Below are 27,703 nucleotides of genomic sequence, written 5' to 3'. Positions count from 1 at the left end.
AGCACAGGCTCTAGGTGCACAGGCATCAGTAGTTGTGGCACACGGGCTTAATTGCTCCGCTGCATGTGGGATCTTCCCGGACCAGGGATCAAACCTGTGTCCCCTGCATTGGCAGGTGGATTCTTAACCACTGTGCCACCAGGGAAGCCCCGTCCTACATGGTTTTGACTGGCTATTTTAATTTAAATTGGAAGGTCATTTCCTAGTGTCTACAATGTACTGTTTGTACTTTATTTATAGTACTCTTATGATAGTATTCACTACATCATGTCCAATAAGAGCAAAACAATGAACATTTGGAGTATTGGTAAAGATGTTTATATAATTCTGGTGGGAAATGAAAGTAGAAATTTAAAAATGACTGTGATGGTTAATTTTTTGTGTCACTTTGACTGAGCCATGGGATGCCCAGATATTGGGTCAAACATTATTCTGGGTGTGTCTGTGAGAGTGTTTTTAGATAAGATTAACATTTGAATTGGTCAACTGAGTAATGCAGATTGTCCTTCCTGATGTGGGTGGCCCTCATCCAATCAGGTAAAGATCTGAAAGGAACAAAAACTGGTAAGTCTCTTTTGCGTGAGAGGAAACTTCTGCTTGATTGTCTTAAGCTGGGACCCAATGTCTTTGCCTGCTTTTCGCCATCTGAAACATTATCTCTTCTTGGGTCTGGAGCCTGCTGGCTTTCAAACTAGAATTCACGCCATTTCTGCTGAGTCTCCAGCTTGCCAACTGCAGATCTGGGGGCTTCTCCAATTCCATAATCATATGGGTCAATTCATTATAATAGATAAATAAAGTAATTAATTAATTAATTCTGTTTCTCTGGAGAACCCTAACTAAAACAATGACCAAAAGTGCTTTTAAAAATTTTAATATCATTAATGAGATTAATCATTCACAAATTGTAAAGGTTTCTATGATGGGTCAAAACTGAAATACACATGAAATTTGTACTCTATGTTATTGATAGATTTATAGGTTGTATTGGTGATCAGTAAATGCTGAAGCAAAGTGATTGTTAAAGTTGAAAAGGAAAACTCTGGAAGCTTAGTTTTAACAGTAGATGTGTTATTAATTTAATTCCAAAGAAGACTAAATGTTTATTCCAAACTTTTCATAGACTAAGCATGATAAATTCATGGGTAAAAGTTGTTGCAAACTCCCAGATATTTCTAGCAGTTCTGGTTTTGTTAGACTCTTATAACTTTGGGACAGTGGTGAGGTCTCAGACCTTCTAAGGGAGTGGTCCACAAACTTTACATGCATCAGAATCACCTGAATGGCTGGTTAAAATACAATTTGTTGGGCTCCAACGCAGGGTTTCTGATTCAGTAGGCCTGAGGTGGGGCCCAACATTTTGCATGTCTGACGATGTTCCTGGCCTATGAGAACCACATTTTGAGAACCACTGTTCAACTTAAGGAGTTTCTTGAAACCACTTTATCATTAATCATGGTTGTTAAATGCCTCAACAGGTTTTATTCAGGTACATGAAATTGACTTTTTCGGGAAAAGATTCTTGGTCAAATGGGTTTCAACAGAAAGAAGACCATACCTTCTTCTTTCTTCCTGCCTTCTTTAAAGGTCCTTCAAACTTGTAAAAGTTTGTAAGAACAATGGATATTTCTGTACAATGAAATGCTTTGGGAATTGCAATCTTAAACTTACCTTAAAAACGATGCGAATTTAGCCACTCTGCACTTAAAAACAATTAGTTATGAATGACTTTTTGGAATCTGTTCATACGTAGAGAAGCTGCTTTTTATGTACAGCTTCAATTTAGCTGCCCAGTTAATGTCATCACATAGAAATATGGAGATAAAGCATGATATCTGCATTTTTACATTTCCTGGAGGTACTTCTAAACGTGTAGCTTCATGACTTGGTTTTAAATAATCACAGACTTGGTGAAGAAAATCTGATGACTCTTTCTATATACTGGCTCTAAACAGGGAATTTAGAATCTGAAAACAACAAGCATCAGATGGTTTTAGCTGTGTTTACATTTCCTGTGGAATTCTTTCTTTATGCAATGCCAAATGATTATAGTTAACTTTCATTTCCGTGGGGATTGATTATCAAGTTGAAGATAATTCTGTTTCGTGTGTTCCCTCCCTTACCCACTGGCTGGCTCCAAAAAAGGCAAAGCTCAAATCAATCAGTTCTGCTGCCAATAACAGTTTTGTTTAAATGAGAGGTCTTAACTGCTTTTTGAAATGCAATTTGGGGTACATCCATGGATTTCAGTCATAAGTGCTATCCCTGCCTTCCCCTACCATAGAAAATTGAGTTGATTGTAATTATTTCATGCACTTTACATTAAAAATTTTTTTTCCTTGTTGATCTGAGACAGACTAATTCTTTGGGGGTAAAAAAAAAATAGCCAAGTTATTGACTATTTTTATTTATTTATTTTAAATTTTATTTATTTATTTATTTATTGATTTATTTATTTATTGGCTGCATTGGGTCTTCGTTGCTGTGCGCGGGCTTTTTCTAGTTGTGGAAAGCGGGGGCCACTCTTCCATGTGGTGCATGGGCTTCTCATTGCTGTGTCTTCTCTTGTTGCAGAGCGTGGACTTCAGCAGTTGTGGCACGTGGGCTCAACAGTTGTGGCTTGTGAGCTCTAGAGCACAGGCTCAGCAGTTGTGGCACACGGGCTTAGTTGCTCCACGGTATGTGGGATCTTCCTGGACCAGGACTTGAACCTGTGTCCCCTGCATTGGCAGGCGAATTCTAAACCACTGTCCCACCAGGGAAGCCCTATTGACTATTTTTAAAGAAAAGAAGTATAATTAAATATCATTGTGCAAGCCTGTGGAAGAAGCAAAAAATATATAGGAAAGTGTTGTGCAGTTGTCTGGAGGTGGGAATTTGAGGGTCAACATAATAGGCAAATTTAGAAATTATTATGACAGAAAGCAAATTGATCAAATGCATGTGGATAATGTTGATAGACTTGATAATCTTCTGCTAAAAATGCTCTGTAATTTAGTTTTTCCTTGCAATGTCCCTTAAGTGGCATCAAGATCAATGGATCAACATTAAAATTTATTAGAAAGTGCTGCTGTCGTGGAGTTCAAAAAGAAAGCCCTTTCAGTGGCTTTGGCTTCATCCATCCTGTGCTGTTTGAAATAGCTGAATACATATTTGGAACCCCCGCTGCTCTAAGTAAACACTTGAAGTTTTTAATGATGGATTGGGACGTTCACAGACTTATTGCTCTTCGATAAGTCTTTTAGTGGAGGGTTAGACAGCTTCAAAGCACAGTTTATTTTCTTTTCAAACTTGTCTTAAAGATCCAACTTTGTCTCTAAAATATGCTATGGTTTAAAATATGGTCTCTGTGGTCTTTAAAAGTTTTTCCCATGTGTAAGGGATCTTTCTGATCATTCTGATCATTCCGAATATCAGTCCAGAGCTCTTAAGGAAACTGATATTAGTGGAATATCGATCCACAATCCAGTGTCAGGGTTAGGGTTAGGGAATATTAGTGAAATATCACTAACATCAGTGAAGAGTCTGAAGACCTCACTTCTAGCATGACACGGTTATTAGGTGAGTGACCCTAGGCAAGGCATTTCACTGTTTTGATTCTTCAACTCACTTTGTTCAATCAACCAGCTTTTAGTTTTCATTTGAAAATCAATCTCAGATATTTTCTAAAATCACCATAATAGTGTTGGTTGACCCTATTATGTTTTCTCTATCCCACCGAGCTTGCCGTCACCTTCTACTATAACTGTCTGGTAAATTGTCAGTCTTTCTTGTCGAACTGTGAGCTCCAAGAGGATATGAACAATATCTCTCTGATTCATAATCATGTCCCCAGTATTTAGAGCAGTGCCTGACATCTAATAGGTGCTTGATGAATATTGATTGAAGGAGTAAATGATTGAATGAATACATGAATCAGTAAAAGTTTAGTTGTTTCCATGTATTCTCTTGATATTTAACCCCAGATATGGGATTCCTTTTCTTCTCTCCTATTATTTTGATTATATGGTTGTTCTAAGGCTACTTAAATTCTCAAAGCAGATTTTATATTTGTTTTCAAGGGCTTATGTTCTCCATAAAGCCAAATGGCATAGTTTTCAAGTAATCCTTAAACTACAAACCCACCTACTTTAGATGTCCATAAAGATTATGAAAGAGCTAAAAGGCTTGGACTACTTCTGGCTCCCTTCGCAACCTGATCATCAATATATAGTGTACAACCAGTCAAAGTGTGTTATATATTAGCAGAGCTTGTACCATTTCTTCACCTTCTGCCTCACCGACCTACTTTCCCAGCTTTGCTGCCTTTGACTTCTTTCCCATTTCTAGGTGTTTTTATACACTCTTAAAGAGTAACTACCCACATAAGCATAAAGCCAAATGGCTATTTGTGACACATGCCAAGGACTGCTTTTACTTTATATTTGAACAATTTTTTTCAAGCTTTAATACAGCTTTTTGAAAAGTAATTTGATACTGTGTATCAAGAGCCTTAAAACTGTTTATAATCAGTAATTTCACTTCTAGGAATTTAAGGAAATAATCACAAATATGGACAAAAATTTGACCCTGTTTATTGCAGCACTGTGAAAGCCGAAACATTTTAATCTACACTGAAATGTATACTAATAGGAAAATGATTAGATAAAGTAGGATGTATTAGTAGTGTGCAGTGATCAAAATCATGCCCTTAAAGAGATTTTATGCTTCAGAGGAATTTACATATAGTTTGATTGTATCAAAATATCGCATTATATTCGTAGAAAAAATATAGAAAAGTGAATCATGGGAGATCATATTCCTCTTAATATTTTTCATTATGAGGCTATAATATTCTTAAAATTGTGAAAAATTACTTTAAATAAAAATGCTTTGTTTTAAGCATAGCTTAAAGCAATACACTTTCCTTTTCCTTAGACGCTGCTGGTATACACTTATTTTCTTAGGCATTTATTGACAATTGTTAGAAAGAGTAAGGTAGAAGAAAGAAATGTTAACATATCTTTGCATTTTCATTTTATTAAAAAAGTGTAGCAATCAAGGCAATAACGGTAACAATGCAGAGTTAAAGTTTGTTTTTCTTTTTTCTTTTTGTAAAATTTTTTTTGAAAGCTAAGTCAGTTTTATTAGAGATCTGTGTCAATAGCACACTTTGTGCCTGCCCAGAATTTTCTTATTTTTTAAAAATTTTTATTAAAATATAGCTGATTTGCAATGTGGTAATTTCAGATCTACAGCACCATGATTCAATTATACACATATATTATATATGTTTATTATATACATATGTTTTATATATATGTTTATTTCTCCCTTCAATAAATAGCAGCATCATTACTGCCAAGTACCTTAAGGTATAGTAAGGCATACGTAAAGCAGAAGATGATTACAGAGTATTGTGCAACTTCATAATTTGCAATCCTTTTCAAGAGTACATGTAGATTTTAGTAATCACAGCAGATAAATATTGTGTTTGGACAATTAACATGAAACTTCACAAAGAATCAGCCTGTGAAGAAAAGCTTCAGAACATGAATTTTGTATTCACGAGCATTCTCTCTCCTTTTCCAGTCATTAAAGGAAATGTCCTTAAAAAGAACTGACAAGAAAAGGACCATCACATCTTTATAGTAGGCAGATAAAATTCACTACTGGTACTGGTTTCCTCTCCCTTCTGAGCATGATAGGTGGAATAATAGCCACACAAAGAATGCATGTCTAACTGTGAATATGTTAAGTTCCACAGCAAAGGGGAATGGAGGCTGCAGATGCAGTCAAATTTGCTAATCAGCTGACCTCAGGATGGGGAGATTATCCTGGATTATCTGAGTGGGATTATCTGCAGTCACAAGGGTCCTTGCAAGTGAAATAGGGAGGCAAGAAAGTCAGTTAGAGAGATATTTGAAGATGCTACACTGCTGGCTTGATAAATGGATTGGGAACCATGAGCCAAGGAATGTAGGCAGCCGCCAGAAGCTGATAAGGCAAGGAAGCAGATTCACTCCTAGAGCCTCCAGAAGGATCAAGTTTGTTTTTTAAAATGTGAGTGTATCATTTCAAGATAATTGAAAATGTTAATCTCATTCTCAATATTTACACCAAGTATAAGTATTCAAAAGTAGAGAAAAATGAGTACATAAAACTGTTTATCTCCAAATTATCTCTGAAAGTAAAAATCCTTTAAATTATGGATGCATATCTAAAATAAAATTGATACATACACAGTGAGAGTTCTGCTGACAGTATGGGAAATGTTTTCATTGTAATGTCCACTTTAAAAATTCAGTTCTGTAATTTATATTCATCAATATGTAACTATAAAATTTATGTATAAACAAAGACAAAAAGGAAAGGGGAGAATTAAGATTTCATAAAAAATGTAATTAAATGTTAGTGCTGCATGCTAGATAGATGGTGGTAGCTACTGATGAAGGGAGACAGTAAGAGTGGCTGGGTGGTGTGTGTATGTATGTGTGTCAACGTGTACACACATATGTAATGGGTGAGTGTGGCTTCTCAATAATATATCAATATTCATAGATAGAATGAGGGACAATGGACAGGTAAACTCAGAAGTTAAATAGACACTCTCAGGTGGTCTTTGCGTATTTTATTCTCCATGTGTTACAAACTGAAAGACTGTGAAATATACCCCTTGAAATGCACCTTACCCTACAGTAGCGCCTGATTATTATTGCCATGTTCGCTGCATGAAAATGTCAGGAAAATGTCGAAATGTATCTATTGTGTGAGCTGTTGGTAGCTTTGCTACAGTACGCTTTTTGTAGCCATTTTGAAAGAAAATTGGAGAATATCAGAAGAAGTTCTGTGGTGTAATAACCATTAAAAGGGAAATTAGCCATGTTCTGCCTAGGAAGATTAAAATGAAGTGTATGGTTCCTTCACATTTATATAAATTTTGGAAACATCAAGGCTTTTTCTTTCTGTATTTGTTACTCACTGATTCTATTGGTAATAGTGTTAACACTTTCCTTCCATTGAATACTTAACTCAAACCACTGAATCAGTTTGTTAAGTAGTATTTTATAAACATGGTAATTGTTATAAGTTCTCTTAGTTACTTATTTAACAGTGAAACCTCAATGAAATGAAGCCTCAGTTTTTATTAGGAAATGGTTTATGACTTACAACCACAGTTCCAACTCCAGCAAAAGACTTGGGAACATATCTGTATCATCTATGTTACAGATGCAATAACTGTATTATAGTTTAATGATATTTCTATAAAGGCGATCCCAAAAGCCACAGAGGTATTTAACATTGACAGAAGAACAGGAATAATAAGAAAAGAGATGAGGAACAGGATTTACTTGACTCACTATAATCCTGGGTAAATTACTTACCTGTCTCCTTTTTTACTACCTTAAAAACAAATTAAACAATGTATGTGAAAAATAATGTGTAAAGTGCTTCACAAATATTGTTACTGTTGCTGTTGAAAGGAAGAAGGAAGAAGAAGGTCTAGTGAGCGAGACAGAGAAGTAGAAACTGTAGAAGAAAAACAGGAGTGGACACTGTCACAGAGGCCAAAGGAAAAGAGAGTCTCAGGAAATGAGTATCAGCCTTTGGGTGTTAAACCTGCAAGTCATTGGTGCCCTCTGAGAATGCTACTTCGATAAACACTGAACTTAGTTATCTTGAACTCAGGTTGAAAAGAATGAGCAGGCAATTGAAAAATGAAAGTATTGGGTATTTTCAAAAAATGTATGTCTGCATATATTCTCATGATGAGAGATCAAATTACAGTGCGGGATTGAAGGTAGGGTATATTAACATGTTATAAGTACAGTTATGGCAGAATGTCCTAGATAACCAAACTATTCAAGTTCATCCAACATTTGGAAGTTGAATACATTCATTTTACTTAGGAGTGTTTTAAAAAATGCTCCAAATTATTGTCATGTCATTGGTGCATATTATCTTTTTATTACTACTTAAGATTTTTTCTTTCATTTTTTTTTCTTTTTTTTTGCTTGAAACAGTTGCCTACTTTTGAATCCACAACCTTCTGCGAACACTATTTAATATTTAATTTAATTGAACTTTTAGTACTATGTTTTCTCTGGTATTAGTCATGTTCCTTTTAAAATCTTCTGTGAATCTAGTTGATCTTTTCATCAGAATCACTATAAAATAACCAGTTCAAATGAGTTTGGGAGTAATTTCCATTTTCTTAAAATGATATTGTTTTAAGATATGTCAATATTAGCATATTGAAGAGGTACATTTGCCACAAATGAAAAGAATAAGGTGGTTGTTGAATATGCCATGCAGTTAATATTTTTTCAATTAACTTTTTATTTTGAGATAGTTGTAGATTCACATGCAGTTGTAAGACATAACACATAGAGATCCCATTTACCTTATTCCCACAAACATGACATCTTGCAAAACGGTAGTACAATATCACAACCAGGATATGAATATTGGCAGGGTCAAGATACGACATTTCTTTAACCACAAAGATCCCTTTTACAGCCACCACATTTCCTTCCCACTTACGTCCCCCTTTGGCAACCAGTAATCTATTCTCCATTTCTATAATTTTGTTAATTCAAGAATGTTATATAGATGGAATTATTTGGTATATAACCTTTTAGGATTGACTTTTTTCACTCAGCATAGTTCTCTGGCAATTGATCCAAACTGTTGAATGCTTTAGTAGCTTGTACCTTTTCATTGCTAATTAGTATTTCAAGGTGTGGGTATACTATGGTTTGTTTAACCATTCACTATTAAAGGACAGACATTGTGTTGTTTTTGATTTGGGGCTGTTACAAATGAAGCTGCTGTAAACATCCATAAGCTGGCTTTTGAATGAACACAACTTTTCATTTCTCTGTGGTAAATGCCCGGGATTACAATTGCTCGGTTTTATAGTAGTTGTATGTTCAGTCTTTAAAGAAGCTGTCAGATTACTTTCCAGAGGGACTGTACCATTTTACATCCCACCACCAACTCTGTAAGTGATCCAGTTTCTCAACACCCTCACCACAATTTTGTGTTGTCACTCTTGTTTTCTTTTAGCCATAGTCATAGATATGTAGTAATATATCGTGGTATTCGTTTGCATTTGTGTAATGGCTAATGATTTTGAACATCTTTTCATGTGCTTATTTGCCATCTGCATATATTTTTTTTCTGGTAAAATGTCTCTGTCCGTTGCCCATTTTATAATTGAATTGTTTTTTCCTGTTGGGTTTGGAGTTATTATTCTAGAAGTTAGTCCTTTGTCAGATACATGGGTTTACAAATATTTTCTCAGTCTGTACCTTGTCTTCTCACACTCTTAATGGGGTCTTTCACAGAGCAAATATAGTTATAACCTTTTGAAGTTCAGTTTATCATGTTTTCCTTCCATGGGTTGTGCTTTTGGTGCCAAGTCTAAGAACTCTTTGGCTAGCCCTAGATCTCAAAGCTTTTTTTCTCCTCTGTTTTCTTTTAAAAGGCTTGTACTTTATAGTTTTACATTTTATAGTTAAGTCTATAATCCATTTTGAGTTAATTTTTGTAAAACATTTGAGGTTTTGGTCTAGGTTCATTTTTTAAATTTATTATTGATTTATGTATTGCCTACAGATATCCTATTGCTTAAGCACCATTTGTTGAAAAAGCTATCATTCTTCCTTTAATTGCATTTGTATCTGTATCAAAAATCAGTTTGGCATATTTGAGCTCCTTTTACTGTAGTGAAATTCCAATATATATTGGGTTCTGTATGTGGAAGGAGGGACATGCTTACTGCGCATTGCCTTCTGAGTAATGCTGCCCTGAAGGCTGTTTCAGATGTATAATCTGTCCTATAAGGAGAACGTTACCTGCTTTGCTTAGAAGTCAGGGCACTGAGCTATAGGGAAGAAAAGAGGGAAAGATGAAGCTTCTGCCCACTTCCCTTCAGGTAAGGGGTTCCCCCTCCTTGCTAAGTTTAAGCATGTTGTAGGTCACCACTTCAGCTCCATTGTCTTTATGCTGATGTGAAACTTCTTATTTTTTTTTTTTTATTATTTTTTTTGGGGGGTACACCAGGTTCAATCATCTGTTTTTATACACATATCCCTGTATTCCCTCCCTTCCTTGACTCCCCCCCCCCCGAGTCCCCCCCACCCTCCCTGCCCCAGTCCTCTAAGGCATCTTCCATCCTCGAGTTGGACTCCCTTTGTTATACAACAACTTCCCACTGACTATTTTACAGTTGGTAGTATATATATGTCTGTGCTACTCTCTCGCTTCGTCTCAGTTTCCCCTTCACCCCCCACCCCCTCCCATACCTCGAAACTTCTTATTTTGGTGCTAGGTTTTCCACCTGTCTTGGGTTTTTATACTGCTATGAGGTTTTTTTAGCCTTTTCTACCAGAAAAGGTGTTTTTATGGGTGTGCCAGAGGCTTTGTTTGGAGCTATTAAACCAGCCACCTTTATAACCACAAGTTCTGAATTTATTGTTTTAAATAACATTTTATGTTACATTTAAATCAGCATGTTTGGCATTTATGTGGAACCTCATATAAAGCGCTGTGGCAAAATAGAGAGAAAGGGAGCAATAGAAGAATAAATAGAAATGAGAGTAAAATCAAAATCCATACCCTCATTCTAGTGACTCAAAGTATATGCATGTAATTGCATGTATATACAAATACAAATATAAATATATACAAATGAATACAAAGCAAAGCAGCAACAGGTACAGAATTAGAATTTCCTGAAATGTGTTAACCAGAACAAGTGCTATAGGGTAGTAACATTTGTTCTGTAGGGGAAAAAGGGTTCTGAAATAGACTTGCAAGTGGTGATGTAAATACATTTAAGCAGGATTCTTTTGGCTATAAAGCTTTTCAAAGCTTTGAATTTACCAATTTTCTGACTCTCCAGAAAATGCAACATCCCCAAAACCTATCTGATATATAATTGCATAGAGCATCTTGTGGGGCCAGGTTTATTCAAGACTTAGATTGGGAGATGCTGATATATATTTATTTAACAATATTATAGAGTGTTCACTATGTGCCAGATATCATTTTATGCAACTTACAAATATTATCCCATTGAATCCTCATAACAACACTGATAATAGTAGTATGTTGTTATGACAGTTTTACAGATGAAGAAACTGAAACACAGAAAATTAAGTATCTTTACAAGGGCACCCAGATAATAAATGACAAAGCCAGAATTTATATTTGGGCAGTCTGGCCTAAGAGTTTGTGCTCTTCACTTCAGTGCTGATATGCAAAGTAACTTGTATTAACCCTAATGCTAGAAATGTAGGATAATTTTGGATAATTAAACTTGCTGGCTAACCAGTTAGTTCTTTCTGGTTTTGATCTTGTTGCTGAAAAACTATTGAGTTGGCCAAAAAGTTCATGCGGGTTTTCCGTATGAGCGTATGAAACCCTGAATGAACTTTTGGGCCATCACAATATTAGTTTGCTTTCTTAGCTGAACAGTTTCTTGCAGTTTTCAAACTATCATTGTGAGGAGTGATATTCATTATCTAGTACTTCCTCATTTATTTTATGACTATTTATTGACCATGCCCTTGTTAGATGCTGGGAGTGCAAAAGATGAATAAAAAGAAAAACTTGAGACTGCAAGGTGCTAAGAGTCTAGTGAGAATGGACAGGAGATGGGGTAAGATTTAGAGACTGAGCTGGATTGACCATTCTGTATCCTTGAAGATACATCCGTGAATAAATTTTTGTCTTACTGTTTCCCACCCAAAGGTCAAACACTATGTAAACAAAATGTAGTTAATTGAGTATGTGAATTATTGAATCAGCGAATGAATGATTATTATAGCATCCATTGGCTAAGAGTGAAGCCAAGTTTGTAATAAGTATTTACAGAATTTAAAGAAGTTGATGGATTTTGGTAGATATTTTAAAAAGGGCAGGATATGTCAGTGGTGGTTATTAAAGGAATGGGAATTAAAAGTAATATGAGAAAAAAAATAGCATGTCTGTTAATATCATTGTTGCGATAATCCAAGAAATCAGTTGAGACTAGAGATCTCTAGGGGGAACTCAAATGTGGAAGGTTTTGGGTAGGAAACTTCAGAGATTCTGTTTGCTCGCTCGTCTCTTCCACTGGTTGAGGTTAGGAATCTCTCCATTATCTGAAATAATGACTAGCTCATCAAAATTGAATAGTTGTTTGTTGAAAGAGAGAGATTTCATAAAGATAACCCAAAGTTTGTATTTAATACCTGTAGTTGCTATGCAATAATCTGTAATTTTTCTAAATACTCTTCATATAAAGAAGTATATACATATACAGATTTCATAGAGCATGTAGTTCTGATGTTTCAGATGGTCCTTTCTTGGCAAAATCCTTAACCGGTAGTGGATAGTGTCAGGTCTAGTCATAGCACAGGTGGGTTTTTTTTTTTCCCTCTCTTTCAGGTTCTGAGCTCTTTGTTGTCTTTTCCTCTCCTTTTACATTTAAGAGTAGGGCAGTGGTTACCAGAACGCTGGAATATAAATTACCAGTTTATTTTATTTTTAAAATTTATTTATTTTGGCCATGCCATACAGCTTGTGGGATCCTAGTTCCCTGACCAGGGACCTACCCCGTGCCCTCTGCAGTGGAAGCATGGAGTCCTATCCACGAACCGCCAGGGAATTCCCATAAATTACCAGTTTAAAAAGGATCCTCATACTCAAGATATATTTGACCTTAAAAGTACACACAACTATTATAATATTACCTTGATTTAGGGTATTTCAGGATTTCTCAGTGCCTCAGGTCATCACTTTATCCTAATTAAGTACAATAAACATAATCTATTTTATTTTTAAGATAGACCCCCAACTCTTTAATATCTATAATACTGAAAGAATCATATTAATGGGAGTTACTTTACTTGGTTGGATTTCTGATTACAACATACACATTTGTGAATGCTCTATTTTGCAAAAGTAGATTGCAGAAACAATGTGTATATTAAGCATTTTGCTTGGGATTTCAATTATATAGTCCTGTAAGAATGCTTAAGTACACATTCATGTCCAGTGGTAGGTTAATAAAATAATGAGGCTGCTAATCTGGTTTGTAAAAGTAGTCTGTTTTTTGTCATTTCTGTGACATTTCATCTATGCTAATGTCAAAAGATTTCAAAAACAGACTTTTGGTTGACTTTAGAATCTGATGTGTATTATAAATAATATTTTTAACAGGAAGTCGCCTTTGGCTATACTTTAAAATAACTCAGTACACCTAGACTGTATTTCAATAGAAAGGGAGTTATAAACAAAGCACATAGTGGGCAGCCTGAAATGAAGGAGTGATGAATATCCAATGATTTAGGTCAATGTAGGCAATGAAGGAATTAGGAAAACATTTTTATTTTGTTTCTATTTTTTCTTCTAAGTGAGCCAAGGACAAAGCAGAAAGTTTATGTCTGTGTGTGTGTCTACCTGTGTTTATTTTTGTTTTGTGTTGTTGCTTGAATTATCTGAAAGCAACTTGAAGTGTTCAAGATTCTGGAAGGTCTGCATTATCAGTCTATATAACAGTAGACATACTGCTACTGGATCAGAACTTCTTCAAAGCCTCATGGAGGAGCTGTTTCCAGGATATGTAATGACTGATTTGAAATAACATGATGTGAGAGATACTACTAAGAATCTTAAAAGATGACAGAGTGTTTCTCAGGCTTCATGAAATATGATGAAGGTGTCTTGTCAAGGATTGCTAAAAGCTTACTCATGAGAACTGCCAAAATCACCACTGAGAATGCATCTGTTTCTTGATTGTTTTTGAGTAGCTGCTTGGCAGAATGAGGTGTCACTATCCGTTTGGATACCAAAAAAAACCCAAAGTGACTATTGTGTGTGTACTGTGCTTGTTAGCCAGACGTCATCATGTCACCTCAGACAGAAGAGTAGAGCTGAGGATTTAACTTTATTTCAATATACCTAGATTGGCTTTATCTTTTCATTGTGTTCAAAATGATTAATAGCCAGCAGCAGTCCTTAGTCAAGGGAGGAAAAAAGACTGCTGCTGAATATAGTTATTGACTTGAAATGATAAAGATATATTCTCATTATAACTGCTCATAAAATAAATTTCTACCAAAAACAACTTCCTGTCTGCTTATGTACTCCCCTGTAGGTATTTCATTAAAGGCTCTCTCCTTTTGCTATCGACGCAAGAGATATTTACAGGTTAAATCTCCTGACCCTGAAATCCTATTTTGCCTGGTTTTAGTTCTTTTGGTTTCAGTTTCTTTCTTTGCCCACTCCCATGAAAGTGGCATATGGGACATTTGTTTTTGGAGAGCACTCCCATAGGAGACTTTGGTTCCCCCTCCCCTGGAATGGGAGTTCAAACAAGAGGAACTGAGGTCACTTTTATTACTGAGTGAATATGTTAAGCCTGTAAACATGGAGGCTCATATTTTTTCTAGCATGTGCACCTTGAGTCACTTTCTTTGTGATAACACCCAGGATCTCTCATGCAGGAGTATTAGTAATTATAGTTTTTGACCAAAATCCATCCCCTAAGGCAACAAAGATGGAGGCATGGCATATAAAAGGAAGGAAACTTAATTCTGATTGAGTTACTGATTTACCTTCCAGCTCTCAGTGGGGTCCATGGATTAGCACCATCAGAATCACCTGAGAGCTTATTAGAAAGGCACAATTTTAGGCCATGCCCAGACCTACTTATCAGAAACTTCATCTTAATAAGATACTAAGGAGATTCCTATGCACGTTAGAATGTTAGAAGTATTAGAATAAAGCATTTAAAAATATTTTCTCATTTCATCCTCACAGCACTTTCACATGGTTGGCTTTATTATTCCCATCTTACAAATGAGTAATACTAGGACTAAGGAAATTAAATCACATACTCCAACCCAGACTCTAATCTTTTTCCCGCACACCACTGTCCCCATCTGTATAATTCTATGCCAGTAACAGGAGTGATGACCATGCCAAAACACAAGGCTTTAATAACGTAGGGATAATTTGACAGCTGGGTAGCTACCAACTGCTGTGAAGGAAAAAATGTTTTGTTAATTACGCCCATAGCCAGGAGTGGTCACAAAGAAAATAGTTTCATTATTTTTAGTCACACCTCTATTTTGAACCAGATGGTATTAACTTCTTTAATTTATAATCCAAAAAATTCACTAGATTTCTATCTAACAAACTTCAGCTGCTATCTCCACAAACCAAATTTAGTCTCGGACATTGAACTTTTGCCATGATAGTAGATGTTCCCAAAAAGGTGACACTGATTCTAAAAGCAATTCCCAAAGTAGAATTGTAAACTTTTTTTTTATTTTAGTGCTACACTGGAATTAGTGCCTAGTCTCCTAAGATGTAAATACTCATTTTCACATTCAAGTTCTAATTCTTTTGTTAAAAAATATCTTATAAAAATACAACATTTTTAAAAGGTGTCGTATTACTTTTTGATCACAACTTTTACACACCCAAGAAAAAGGACCAGGCATGAAACAGTAGAGATTAATGTTTCTTTCAACAAGTCATTGTGGGAAATAAAACAAGTGCCACTACCCAACAGACACAAAGTTTACCAAGTCACTCAAGATCCCCTAATGGAACCAAAATATTCCAGCTAAAGGGAATTAATCATCACATTGGGGCTGACTTGACAGCACATTTTGTAGAACGTCAAAATATGTAAGAATATGTAGCTTGCGGAGCTCGTAAAGTCATAGACTGGTCACTTGTATAAAAGTGGAAAACCTGTATAAACCCAGAGGGTATTAGATTTCTGTAGCAAAATGTCTTGACTGACATCAACAAACTTAAAACTATATAGCAGAGAGAAGAGGCAATCATCAGAATTCCTGGAAACAAAATAAATGTCACTATCTTCCTAAATTTTCAGAATACATAGAAATCAACTGGAAGTCAAAGATTTCAGCTTGCTAATGATAAACCAAATTACTGATTATATCCCAAGATCGGTGGTCCACATGCTGGTGGACATGAAAATCACCTGGGAAGCAACCAGTGGACACTCACCCCAAAATTCTGATTTAATTTATCTGAGTTGGAGCTGTTGATTTACATGTCTCCTCAGGTAATTCTAATGTGTAGCCAGGATTGCCAGCTCCTATCCTAGATGATGCTGAAATAAGAGAAAAATTAGTGAAGAAACCAGTGTTTGATATGCTGCTGAAAGAAAATCACGAGGATTGGCCATATTTCAGATGACAGCTATTGTATCTTTAGAAGTAAGGCCAGCATAAAGACATAGAATGTAAGCATGGATTTATGGAGGCCTCTTCTTTTGCCACTGCTCTGATGTACCAAGCATTTTCAGTCAGTAATTTAAAATGATGGGGGAAGAAATTGTTTTATGTTTAGTTTTTTCTCTATTATAAGGAGGCTGCAATGAACATCCTTGTATATACATATTTGGTCTCCGAGACAATATTTGTATGGTAAATTCCTAGAGGTAGAATTATTTGAACAAAATGTTTATACATTTTAAATGTTGATATTTATTTATTGCCACCTGCCCATCAAAGAGATTATAGTAACTTATTCCCAAGTAGCATCTGTTTCAACCTGTGTCTAATTATAAGACTGAATATACAAGAGAGACAGAATAACCAAGAGTATACATATCTGTGAAGGAAGATTTGAAGAGAGAGCAATTGTTTTGAAAAAAGGTAGAGAGAGACGAAGTGAGGTCATGTAAGTGTGGTTGTTGGGCAGTGCTAAAGGATAATTTGAAGCTGTCATAAGTTTTCAAATTTTTCTTCATGTAACAACTGGCTGTACAGGCAAGGAGAAAGATTCAATTATCTTTTTCAGTGTTATGTTTGGGATCACCCATTATATTTTCCTATAGCTTTATAAAGGAAAACTTCATATATATATATTGCTGAATATATGCAATAGAAACACGTGCACAGGAGATATACAAAAATATTCACTGTGGCATTGTTTGTTGTAGTGAAAATTTGGAAACAACATAAATGTCATTGATAATCAGTAGGAGAGTAAGTAAACAGATTGTGATAAATTTACATGGTAGAATATCATACACATACATATGTACATTTACAAAATTGCTGCCTTCCTACGTATGATTTTGTCTTACGTTAAAGTAACATTATTCATCAGAAGTATTTTCACACCATTACAGAATTGTAAATGTTATTTGAATAGGTGCTTAGTAGTCAATCTTATTTACATAACAGCATTTACTTTAAGTCTTCAGAAGTGGAGAAAGAATATAACAAAGACCTGAGTATATCCCACAAAGATTTAATAAATATTTTCCTCCCTTTGCTCAAATTTTTTTGTTTTTAGTAAGACGTTGCAGATACAGTTGAATCTCTTCCATTATACTCTTCTTCAGATTCTCTTCTTGGTCCCATGTTCCTCTCTCATCTTTCAGAGATGCCACTCTCCTAGGTGTGGTGTTTATAATTGCACACAAGTTTTCATAGTTTTGTTGTATGTTTGTATCTGTGAACTAGTTGTGCACACTGAAAAACTTTATGTAAATAGCTGAGAGTTTTTGTCAGTAGATTTTTTTTATTTTGTTAAATATTCTTTCTGTATGTTTTTGATTAAATGAGTTTTATTTTTTCAGTTTGTTAATATGGTGAAATACGTCTCTTGGTTTTCAAATGTTAAAGCAACTTTGCAAGTCTGGAATAAACATTTGTTCCCGATGCATTATCTGTTTTACATATTGCTGCATTCCATTTGCTAAAATATTGTTAGAGTTTTTATATATATGTTCATGAGGAATATTAGGCTATAATTTTCTTTTCTTGTACTTTTGGCCTTGTTTTGGGAAGTGGTCTTGTAAAATGAATTGGATAGTATTGCCGCTTCTTTGGTTTTCTGAAAGTTTGTGTGGATTGGTATTATTTCTTTCTTAGGTGTTTGGTAGACTTCACCAGGAAAGCTGTCTGGCCCTGGAGTTTTCTTTAAAGGATAGTTTTTAACTAAAAACTGAAATAGACCCATAGCTATATATATAGATATATCTATATATATGTGTGTGTGTGTATGTGTAAAACTCATGCTGTGTATGTATTTTTATTTATTTTTTGGAATTTTGAACCATGTGAGTGTTTTACCTATTTGAAAATTCAATACTTTTTTTAACCTTTTTAAAAAAATTAAATTATTATTTATTGGCTGCATTTGGTCTTCATTGTTGCATGCGGGCTTTTTCTCTAGTTGAGGCGACTGGGGGGTACTCTTCATTTTGGTGTGCGGCTTTCTCATTGCAGTGGGTTCTCTTGTTGCAGAGCACAGGCTCTAGGTGCGCGGGCTTCAGTAGTTGTGGCTCGAGGGCTCCAGAGCGCAGGCTCAGTAGTTATGGCACAGGGGCTTAGTTGCTCCACGGTATGTGGGAATCTTCCTGGACCAGGGCTCGAACCTGTGCCCCCTGCATTGGCAGGTGGATTCTTAACCATTGCTCCACCAGGGAAGTCCCCTATGTATGTATTTTTAAATGTGCTTTGGTTGTGTCAAGGAATTTGCCCATTTCATCTTAGTTGTCAAGTTAATTGGCATAAATTTGTTAGTAAGTCATTAATAAGCTTTTACTATCTGTTGAATCTGTAGTGATTTTACTACATTGCTAATATTGGCAATTTGTGTATTTTCTCTTTTGAGATCAGTCTGGCTGGAAGTTTATCAACTTTATTGATCCAGATGTTGGTTTTAACGTCTCTCTATTGATTTCCTGACTCTGGCACTTACCAGTCCTGTGACTTGGACATATTACTCAAGCTGTGAAATGGGTAGAATGCTACCCACCTTATGCTGTTAAGAGAAGTAAAAGAGATAATGGATGCAAAATGCATAGTGCATTCTCTTTTTCTTTGTCTTATTTTCATATATTATGCTAGTTTTACCAAGATATGGTCCTAAACCTCAAGCTTATATGAACGTGTGTATTTTTCAGATACAACTTTATCATGGTATTGCTAATTTTTATGTCAGAAAATAATAAATTTCATAGCAAATATAAAATGTGAATGTGACTATCAGTTTCTCTTACAAATAATATGTAACTTGAGTCCCATGATAGACATGTAGCATACATATGGGGCATTACAGATATAATATGATAAAATTTACATGTGAAGTTCAGAAGCACTTAGAGGCTCAATACTTCTTCCCTGTATTAAATGTCTACTGAATTCCATAGTCCGCAGAAGCATTGCTAATGAAATTATACCCCATGGCAGCAATGACAGCAGGATATCATTATTTACCACATCAAAATGCAATGCCCTCAGCACAATGCCTAGGGCATGGAGAAGCTTGTTCACTGCTTTACTTATAGGAACAGGTATGTTTCTACTCTTGGTGTAGTGTCATAAATCACATAAATCTTCTTGCAATTGTGTGCTGAAATTAGTTCAAAAATTACTTAAGGACAGTCAGTCTTGCTTCTTGGGGAACAAATATCTATGTGTCTTTCTCAGAGATTTCCCTCCCCTTTTTTGTTTCTCTGTATTAGAAACCTACCTAGTTATGTTTTAAGAATTTTTCAGAGGGATAATGAACATATAATGTGAAATGTTACACTTAATATTGGCCACTATCAGAAATAGTCATGTTTTTTTCGCTATTGAGGTGGTGCAGTCAGATGCCGGCATCTGAGTTGCATCTTGTTGGTTTGCAAGTGCAAGTCTAGGAGACAGGAGCATCAAGACGCAGAGGGTCACAGGACCCTAATGCAGAGGTGGGCAAGCTACTGCTTGCAGGTCAGATCCAGCCTACCATCTGGTAAATAAAATTTCATTGGAAAAGAGCCATGCTCGTTCCTTTATGTATTATCTGTGGCTGCTTGCACCTGCAACGACAGAATTTAATAGATACCACAGAGTTATGACAGGCAAAGCCTAGGTAATTACTATCTGACCCTTTCAGAAAACGTTTGCCAATTCCTATGCCCAAAGGAACAGCTGGAGTTTAACCGTTTGGGTAGATAAACTTATCTTGGTTGTTGGATGTTAAACCTACAAACAGTGTTGATTTTGGTATGGATTCATTAATGCCCTGCAGTCCAGTTTAGCCAGGCTTTGCCTTTCTAGTTTTCTCAAATACCAGACTCTAGCCCTTCTTGTAGGAGACAGTACTTAATACTTTAGAAGCCAGAGGACTATCACCCTATCAGGTGTTAGCTCTCCAGCCACTCGTGCTACTTTGGGGAGGTTTCTGTGTCAACTGCTGCATTGATGGTATTCTTATCTCTTTTTTGTACTTTGTCTCAATTAATCCTGGGAGGTAACCTTGTTTTTTTATTCTCTATAAAAGAGGTAAAGATTTATCTAAAATTACAAATATTCTCTCCAAAGAATCTAATATTTATTTTGATAATTCACTATTTAATTCAATATCTTGTGCCAGAAGTACCTTAATTAGCATTCTTTTGAAATGTCCTTAAAATTTTATTTTGTATTTTTTAATTCATAACACTTCTCTTAATCTCTCATAATTGCAACCCTCAGAAACACTGATTTGAGAGTCTATAAAGCCAAAGATGTTTGTTACCATGTGATTTTTTTTTTTGAGGGGGTACACCAAGTTCAATCATCTGTTTTTATACACATATCCCCGTATTCCCTCCCTTCCTTGACTCCCCCTACCATGTGATTTTATTCTGATATTTTTACGTAAATATTTCCAACAAAGGTCACAAATGAATCTTTGACAGCTCACTATCCACATTACTCTACCCTGTATCACTTTTAATTTTCTGTCCAAACAGAAGCGAGCACAGTGGCCTGGAAAGAAGACTAAAGGGTCCAGGAGCTTACAATAATTGCTTAGAAACTGAGTCCTGCTGTCCTTCAAACCTAAAGAGTCACATAGATTTAGGCTATGTTGCTGATGGCTGTGTGTCTGATGTTTAGGTCTCAGAAAGGCAGTACTCTGCCTCCTCCCCCCACCCTTTTTGTTAAACCTTCAGAGGCATAAAATTGTTGGCTTAAAAAAAAAATCATGGTACTTGTGTTTTCTTTTTTGCTTGTAATGCTGATTATTTTATTTGAGCAAGTCACTTTTCTCCTTTTTTCCCAGTTTCTCAAAGAGGAGCTGGGCCATACAGCTCAACATATATGGCTGTCCCACCCTTCTTTTCCTCCCTACATAATTATTTGACATGTATATATTTGAAAACCTCAATAAATAAAAATTGATCACTGAAAGACAGATTTGTGCTATATAATCTGACAAGTATTTCAGTGTTTTAAAATACCTGATAAATTAACTGTCTTCTTACCTTCACCTGGATTTTTTGGCATTCTATAGACTGTATTCTATGTTCTACTTTGGGCATTTCAGAATATAGAATGCTATAGAGACATATAGCATTCTAAAAGTTAATGTCATTGCAAGATTCTAATAGAGATAAAATGATAAACTGAAGACAGCCTAAGAGACCTCTGGGACAATGTTAAATGCGCCAACATTCGCATTATAGGGGTCCCAGAAGGAGAATAGAGAGAGAAAGGACCCAAGAAAATATTGGAAAAGATTCTAGTTGAAAACTTCCCTAACATGGGAAAGGAAATAGCTACCCAAGTCCAGGAAGTGCAGAGAGTCCCAGACAAGATAAACCCAAGGAGAAACATGCCAAGACATATAGTAGTCAAATTGACAAAAATTAAAGACAGAGAAAAGTTATTAAAAACAACAAGGGCAAAACGACAAATAACATACAAGGGAACTCCCATAAGGGTAACAGCTGATTTCTCAGCAGAAACCCTGCAAGCCAGAAGGGAGTGGCACGATATATTTAAGTGATGAAAGGGAAGAACCTACAACCAAGAATACTCCATGCAGCAAGGATCTCATTCAGATTTGAGGGAGAAATCAAAAGCTTTACAGACAAGCAACAGCTAAGAGAATTCAGCACCACCAAACCAGTCCTACAACAAGTGCTAAAGGAACTTCTCTAAGCGGGAAACATAAGAGAAGAAAAGGACCTACAAAAAAAAAAAAAAAATTAAGAAAATGATAATAGGAACATACATATCAATAATTACCTTGAATGTACATGGACTAAATGCCCCAACCAAAAGACACAGACTGACCGAATGGATACAAAAACAAGACCCATATATATGCTGTCTCCAAGAGACCCACTTCAGACCTAGGGACACATACAGATGGAAAGTGAGGGGATGGAGAAAGATATTCCATGCAAATGGAAATCAAAAGAAAGCCGGAGTAGCAATAGTCACATCAGATAAAATAGACTTTAAAATAAAAAAATGTTACAAGAGACAAGAAAGGACATTACATAAAGATCAAGGGATCCATCCAAGAAGAGGAGATAACAATTATAAATATATATGCACCCAACATAGGAGCACCTCAGTACATAAGACAAATGCTAACAACTATGAAAGAGGAAATGCAAGGCAGAAATAGAGACACACACACAAACACATGGACACCAAGTGGGGAAAGTGGGGAGGGTTGCGGGGGGATGAATTGGGAGATTGGGATACCAAGTTGTACACTCTAAATATATGCTGTTTATTGTCTGTTAACTGTATCTCAATAAAAGTTCTAAAAAAAAAATGAGGGGTGGTATATATGTGTCTATGTGTATGCACATATACCAGTCATCAGAACCCACCATGCACTGTCATATTTATCAACCCTGTCAAAATAACCTTGGAAGTTCAAAAATACCTGTATTTGGAAACCAGTATATAAGTCAATTGACTTAAGCTATACCAAGCACTACGTGAAATAAGTGAAGTTTCTCTTTAGGAATTTAGTGATTCTTTTAAAAAATATAACCAGGCTCTTTGTGGATCTCCTGTTGACTCCGGAGGTCTCTAGCCAAGATGTCATTCACTCCTGTGAAGCCTGCAGCCCATAAGTATTGCAGATCTCTGCTTCCCTTCAGGTCCTTTACAGTCTTTCTCTTCAAACTTTTGTTCTGTATTGTCTAAGCTAACAGTTAAAAATCTCAGTAATTGACCCACTAAATAGTCCATAGGTGCTAATGATTTGATTTATAGTCATTTAATAGGACTTAACCCGTTACAAAATACTGTATAACTTAGAAAAAAAATTTGTTTAGTCTGTCTCTTCTTAGAAGGTAAGTTTCATGAAGGAAAGGATTCTATTCTGTGTTCTTCAACATATACCAGGTATCTTGAATAGTGCTTGGCACATAATACATGCTCAGTTAATACTGGTGGGGAAAAAAACAACTAACCGTGATGTCATCTCTGTTCTATCAGACAAGAGTACTTAACATATAATCCTTTCTGAGTGCCTAAAAATTTCCAGACATTGTTTTAAGTATATGGATTATGTCATTTGTTCTTAAAATTAACTTTTTAAAGATCTACTAGTATTATTCCTATTTTACAGATAAGAAAACTAGAGTTTATAGAGATGAAGAACCTTCCTCACGGTATTGCTGATAACAAATGGCAGAGCATCAACAAGTTCAGGCAGTTTGATTCCATGGCTCACATTCTCATCTACTATAGCATATGTTTTAAAGGTAGTTTCTATTTTGTCTAAACCAAAGAGTAATTCCAATGGTGGAAAACTTAGGCTAAAAGGAAAAGAGATTGATACATGGCAGTCCAGGAAGGAAGATATTTCTGAAGCAGAAAATTCTTATATTATGTCCTTTCACATGCTCCATCAAGTCCCTCTAAAGAGACTATAACCTGGCATACCATGAGAGTTGCCTTTATTATCAATAATAGAGTCTGAGCTTTTTCTGACTCTTTTTATCTCTTAGTATTTTCCTCTCCTTAGCTTGTTCAACCAACTTTCTTTACTAAAGATTGGGTAGATAAGCCATTTGGAGAGGGTATGTGATCAGCCTCGTGGTCTACCAGGGCTAATTGGGTAGTGCAGTGATAAACTAGGAGGGGGAGGCAGGCACACCAGAGACATAACCGTTGCTTGGTCCAGGAGGCAGTTTTGGAGCAGAGATAGTCAGAAGAAAAGGATGACACTGTGGAGTTACAGGGCATAGAATTTGCCAACTATTTGGATATGGAATAAAAGAATGAGGGAGACCTCAAATGCGACTCTGAGGCAACATTTCAGGGCATGCATGACTAGAAAAATGGTGGTGACATTAACAGAGGAACAGAATGGAAATAATATGTTTTCATTATATTTTCCTGAAGTGCCAAGTCAGACTTGCTACCCATGAGGGTTGAATAAAGACATTTTCAGACATGCAGAATCTCACAAATGTAACTCCCATGCAACTTTTGACTGAAAGTTTCTCGCAGTTGTGCTCTGCCAAAATGAGGAAATGGACTACAAAAAGAGATATGGGATCTGGGAAAGAGGGCATAGAACACAGGGAAGAGGCAAAGTGGATCCCCAGGATGATGGCAAAAGGTGCTGCCAGAATGGCAGCTGTGTGGTAGGCCAACACAGCCGGGGTTGGAGCAGGTCTGAAGGCTCCAGGACAAATTTCTTCAGTAGGATAAACTTGATGAAATATCAAATATACTTGTATATTCTGAGGGGAGGTTTGTTTATCCAAGAAGTAGAGAGTTAATTAATTGAAATATTGATCAATACCTGGAAATTTGGAAATTAAAACATTAAATCTGGAGTAAACAAAAAATTACACAAGAACAGAAAAGTAATCAGTACAGTACGGGGTTCTGCTGGAAAAACGTTTACATAGTATTATTATTATAAATGTTAAATAGTAATCTAATGCAAGTTTATTCTACTGGGAGAATGGAAAGAGGAAAAAAGGAGGAAATGATGTGAATGTGGGCAAAAAGAGCTTCATTTTCTTTACCAAGAAATCAATAGTGACTAAAATTTAAAAAAAAGAGCCATCATAAATATTGATGTTATTTAAAGATATGAAGATAAAACAAAAGAATCAGCTAAAAGAGTTAAAAGTGTTTGCCTCTGGATAAAATGAAAGGGGTGTGTGTGTGTGTGTGTGTGTGTGTGTGTGTGTGTGTGTGTGTGTGTGTGTGTTGGGGGGGTGGGTAATGACAGTCTACTTAAAAAAAAAAGCTTGTAGAATTATAGAATAACAAACCTTGTAGAAGTGTAGAATCTTTAAAATATCTGTATACATAACTTTGATAAAAAATAAAAACTAGAGTTAGAAAGAAAGCAGAGGAGAAGGGATTAGCCTTAGCAAGATGGATGGCTGGTACCAATTAAGGATGAAGATAATGTAGATGAAAGAAGTAGAAATTTTAGGAAACTTTGAGGAATTTTCATTCAGAGTATCTCTTATTTTACCAGGAAGAGAATGAGCTAATGTCTTCTGATGAAAGTCAAAGCCCTTGAGTATTAGAAAATGGTGGGGTCGTGTCAAAAGGGGAAGAAGATACTTATTAAAAGGATTACCATAACATTAGAGTGAGGGAGAGTCCTGAACTGGGAATTCGGGGTTGGTAGATGCAAAGTATTACCTTTAGAATGGATAAATGACAAATTCCTACTATATAGCACAGGGAACTATATCTAATCTCCTGGGATAAACCATAGTGGAAAACAATGTTAAAAAAAAGAATGTATATATGTGTAAAACTCAGTTACTTTGCTGTATAGCAGAGATTGGCACAGCACTGTAAATCAACTACACTTCAATTAAAAAAAAATGAATAAACAAAAACTTGTCCAACAACAACAAAACTAACATTAGAAAGCCTAATTTTGTAGGGTACTTTGTCAGTGAAAGTTCATGGTTTTCTATAGCAGCTGCAGTCTGTGAATGAAATAGCCAATAGGGAACTTGGAGGCTTATTAAGACTTGGGAAATGTTGAAGATGAACTAAAAGAAAGAAGACATTTTAGACTCCCAGTCCCTTAGGTAGAAAGGCAAAAGAAGTCAAATATGGAGAACATCAGGGAAATTAGGAGCAATCAGGAGGCTGGAGGTTATAATTAGAACAAAATGAGAGAAAAGGATGGGAGATTGATGTGAAAGATGGGAAATACAGCATTTAAGATTATATTGTAGAACTTCTTCAAGCAACAGTGAGGTGAGCGAGCCCCAGTCCAAATAGGCAGGCAGCATCAAGCAGGTCAATGTAACAGGTGGCACTGATGCAGCCACAGGGAGGCTGAATCCCTGAGGCAAGAAGTCAGTCACGTTGGCCTGAGAGGTAAGGTGTAGACGGAAAATCAAAGTACTGATGGTCCTTCCAAGAAGAGCACAACCCCAAACACACTCACTAGAATTTGATGCGGGCGAGTCATTGTAGTTAAGTCAGCAGCCCTGGAAATTGCCCTTAAGCTTGTGGTCTTATGCTCACATTGTGCTAGGAATGCATTACTGCACTGAAAGCAGTTAATTAATCAAAGCGTGTAGCTTTTGAAATATGCAGATAAATTAGGAAGGAAAATTGAAACTTTGTTATATGATTTTTCTTAATGATTAGAGTGTGTTCTAAATAAACAGAAAAACAAATTGATTGCCAAAAAGCATGTTAATGTGCTTTTAATTCACAAGGGTTAAGCACATAAAAGTCAGGATTTTGAAAGTTAAGGTTCTCATAGAAACATTAATTTGACAACATTATGCATACTAGGTGTGGGAGGTTTATATTTTATAACATAAAAGCAGTAGGGAATATTATAAAATGTGGCTCAGTTAAACAAAATAAAATAACAAACTCAGGAGAAAGTCATTAAACATAATTATGGGGAAAAAATTGTTTTGCAACCCCCAAAGAAGGTTGTAAAATTTAATTTTAGAACACAATGCCTTCAAATTTTAAAAAGTGTTTTCAATGGGAATTAGACATTTTTAGCAAAAATGAATTTTCCTAACACATTGTATATTCTGATATTAGTTGATGCCTCTCATTTGCAGTCCAGATTTGATCCTAATAGACTAAAATGAGAACTGACTGGCTGTTAACATTGCCTAGTTGATAAAGATTTGGGAGAGTGAACATAAATTTAAGGGTTTGAAATACTTTTTGTTTAGTATATGGAGCATATGGACGATAGTGTATATGTGAATAAGCCTGCCAGTGTACTAGTACTGTGTTTACATATTTGCCTTTTATGTGCTTCTGCATACTACTTGCATGTATGCATTATGGAAATTCCAATCAGACATGCAGAACGTCTTATGTAGGTGGCATAGAAAAAGAAAAGACGCTTAAGGCATGTTCAGGGAAGGAAGTGTTCCAGAAAACAAACCCACAGCATTTAATATGCTTCTGTTTTGGTTCCCACCTCACAAACTGGACAGCAGGTCTGGGAGCCTGACTTCTCCAGTGAAGGTGTACTGAGCCACAGGCTACTTACTGTGCCTGTAACCCTGGTCACAGAAGCTGTTTCCTCTGTAGGTGATGCAGAAAATAAGAGTGGTGGGCCCATGCAGTAACCCCTAGGGGTGTGTCACCTCTCAATTTAGTCAGAATTAACAGCAATAATGAAGGAAGGAAGGGAGGGAGGAGACTATATTACTAACATCGTAATGCTAATTCAGTTATACTTATTATTCAATTCTAATTATTAGTTATTTAAGTAATAATAAAGATTTTCTTATCCTTTAAATCAAATATAAGCTACTATTTGGTGCAAAATTAAAAAATGGCAACAACCCCCCCCCCCCCCCACAAAAAGGAGTAGATCATGGAAATATAAAGGTAAATTGACATTTTGCTAGCATATATATTTTCCATTGTATTTTATGGCATAGCAAAGTAGTCTACAGAACAATAGAGGTCCATTC

At 35.8% G+C, this 27,703-nt stretch overlaps 1 protein-coding gene across 1 annotated transcript in view; it reads left to right on the top strand.

Annotated features, from left to right (window-relative positions):
• The window catches only part of MAGI2 (membrane associated guanylate kinase, WW and PDZ domain containing 2), a 1,275,509-nt gene that overhangs the window by 695,382 nt on the left and 552,424 nt on the right, over nucleotides 1-27,703 (top strand). The gene's annotated exons all lie outside the window — the stretch shown is intronic.

The sequence above is a fragment of the Hippopotamus amphibius genome, chromosome 4, assembly GCF_030028045.1.
Source record: "Hippopotamus amphibius kiboko isolate mHipAmp2 chromosome 4, mHipAmp2.hap2, whole genome shotgun sequence".
NCBI lineage: Eukaryota > Metazoa > Chordata > Mammalia > Artiodactyla > Hippopotamidae > Hippopotamus > Hippopotamus amphibius.
The sequence above is the reverse complement of the archived record's forward strand: the minus strand, read 5'-3'. Positions and strand labels throughout refer to the sequence as shown.